A 2660-nucleotide genomic window follows, 5' to 3' on the forward strand; every position below is an offset into this window, starting at 1 on the left:
CAAACAACTTTTTATTTTTAATTATTCAAAATCAATCATTTTTTATTGAAAAAAATACAAATAATTTGTTGTATCTAGTAATAAATCTAGATGAACAGATAATGAATTAAGGTGTGGTTAGATCAATTAATTAATTAATTTAACGCGTTTGTTTGTGTGTTGATGCATCAAAAATAAAAACTACAACTTGTGTTTGTGTGTTGGATTGGACAAATTATTTCTTGTATCATGATTCATGATTATAAAATAAATACTCATAAAAAGGTCGTGTTTATAAACAATAGCTTTGTAAAGTTGACTTGGCCCACCTGAAATTAATTAAAAAATAAAATGTGGGTAAAGAAATCGAGAATGAGAAGCATATGGTTTAATATTATTTTCTTCCTGCAATCTCTCTCTCTCTCAAATTTGCCCTGTTAACACACTGCAATCTTCCTCAATCTCCTCTTGACGCACCGATGATTCTCCATGGCGCCACTATCATCACGGCCTTCCCTCTCCCTTCTCCCTCGTCTCTCTCTGAATCATGCTCATATCGTCATTGCATCGTTGAAGGAGAGTCAAGTTGGACAGAAAGTGGGGAATCAATCAAGATATATGAGAAATATGGAGGCGTGTTTATGTTTTATTTATATAGGAAGAATTGATGGGTTAAAATGTATTTTGATAAAATTAACTAGGTATACCAGATATGTAACATAGGCAAATGATTAGTTACAAATATAGTTGAAATACAGGTTTTTCAGTGAATTTTGTGCGTATAAAACACGGGCAACACAGATTGATGACATAGCTACTAAACACACAAATAAACTCAGATTACTGCCCTTATCTAGTCGTAACATAGCTACTATAGCTACCAATGGCCCCGAAAGTTATGCTTTAATTACACATATTATAGTTTCGAGTTAGAAATCAATAAACAAAGAAAGAGGTGGGTGGGCCCGCTCACGTAATTTGTGCGCTTATAATTTTTTGTGTAGTCCCGATAATGAATTATCGAAAGTTGAAACGTCTTCCCTCACAACAAAGAAAGTAAGAAACCCAAAAGAAACATACAGAACATGGCGACCACCTCTCTCTCTTCCGTCAACGAAACTCCAAAATCCATCCATGTCTTCATGGTTTCCTTCCTAGGCCAGGGCAACATCAACCCCCTCCTCCGCCTCGCCCGCCGCCTCGCGCATTCCGGCCTGTTCATCTCCTTCTGCGCCCCGGAATCCGCCGGCGCAATCATCCGGAAAACAAACACCATCACCGACGACGTCCCCACTCGCTGCGGCCGCGGCACCATCCGCTTCGAGTTCATTGATGACGGGACCGGCGACCACGACCTCGAGTCCTTCTTGGCCCGCCTCGAGCTTGTCGGCCGGGAAAAACTCCCGCAGATGATCCGTAAGCAGGAGGAGCTCGGCCGCCCCGTTTCTTGCGTCATCAACAACCCTTTCATCCCGTGGGTCTGCGACATTGCGGACGGCCTCGGAATCCCCTGCGCTATGCTTTGGGTTCAGTCTTGCGCTTGCTTCGCCGGTTATTACCATTACTATCATAATCTCGTGCCATTTCCCACCGAAGAAGCGTTGGATATCCGAGTTGAGATTCCGAATTTACCTGTTTTGGAGCATGATGAATTTCCCAGCTTCTTGCATCCATCTGCGACCTTCCGTGTCCTGGGCAAGGCGATTTTGGGGCAGATTGGGAACTTGTCCAAGACTTTTTGCGTCTTGATGGATACATTCCAAGAGCTGGAGCTTGAAACTATCGAATATATGTCGAGGATTTGTAAGCCGATTATGACAGTGGGCCCACTGTTCAAGGAACCCGGCGGCGCGTCGGGGATTCGAGCGGATTATTACGCGGCGGAGAGGTGTACGGAGTGGCTGGACTCGAAGCCCGCCTGCTCCGTGGCGTATGTTTCGTTTGGGAGCGTTGTGCATTTGAAGCAGGAGCAAGTGGACGAGATCGCGCACGGGATTTTAAAATCGGGGGTTTCATTTCTGTGGGTTTTGCGGGAGCCGCATAGTCTGTGATTTAATAAGTCGGTGAGGTGGCGAGTGGTTTGAAGGCGGTGATCAGCGGCCCACGGGTGGCTGAATTTAGGGAGAACGCGGTCAAGTGGAAGAAGTCGGCTGAGGCGGCGGTGGCGGAGGGTGGTTCGTCTTCTAAGAACATTCAGGATTTTGTGGACCAAGTTGTGCGGACACGCTCGTCGTTGGACTAAAATACTCCATTCGTCCCATAAAATTATATGCACTTTCCATTTTCGTTCGTATCATATAAATACATGCATTCTATTTTTGAAAAGTTATATCAATTTAATAATTAGATCTCACTATCTACTAATACTACTTTCATTATCATTCTTCTCTTTTTCTCTTATTTTACTATACTATTCTCCCTCTCACTTTACTTGTTTTGTCTTAATTCTCGTGTCATATATATTGCACATATTTTTATGGGACCAAGAGAGTAATATTTACTATGCCCGCATGGCGCAGCTTATTAATTTCGAAGGAATAGAGTATATTGTAGAATGAAGTTTTGGAACACTAATTTCGTACTATTACGATTCAACTTTAAAACTAATTTCCCAATAGTTAAATTTGGTAAGATTGTGATTGTTTTCGTATTCTAATTTTCAAATTTATATTCAGCGGCAT

At 42.2% G+C, this 2660-nt stretch overlaps 1 pseudogene; it reads left to right on the top strand.

The window, feature by feature from the left end:
- The first annotated feature begins 947 nt into the window (after positions 1 to 947).
- Positions 948 to 2452, top strand: LOC148927431 (gallate 1-beta-glucosyltransferase pseudogene; annotated as a pseudogene).
- The last annotated feature ends 208 nt before the right edge of the window (positions 2453 to 2660 follow it).

Source organism: Salvia hispanica, chromosome 4 (genome assembly GCF_029641045.1).
Source record: "Salvia hispanica isolate PSC_SH4W2 chromosome 4, Shi_PSC_v1, whole genome shotgun sequence".
In the NCBI taxonomy this organism is placed as follows: domain Eukaryota; kingdom Viridiplantae; phylum Streptophyta; class Magnoliopsida; order Lamiales; family Lamiaceae; genus Salvia; species Salvia hispanica.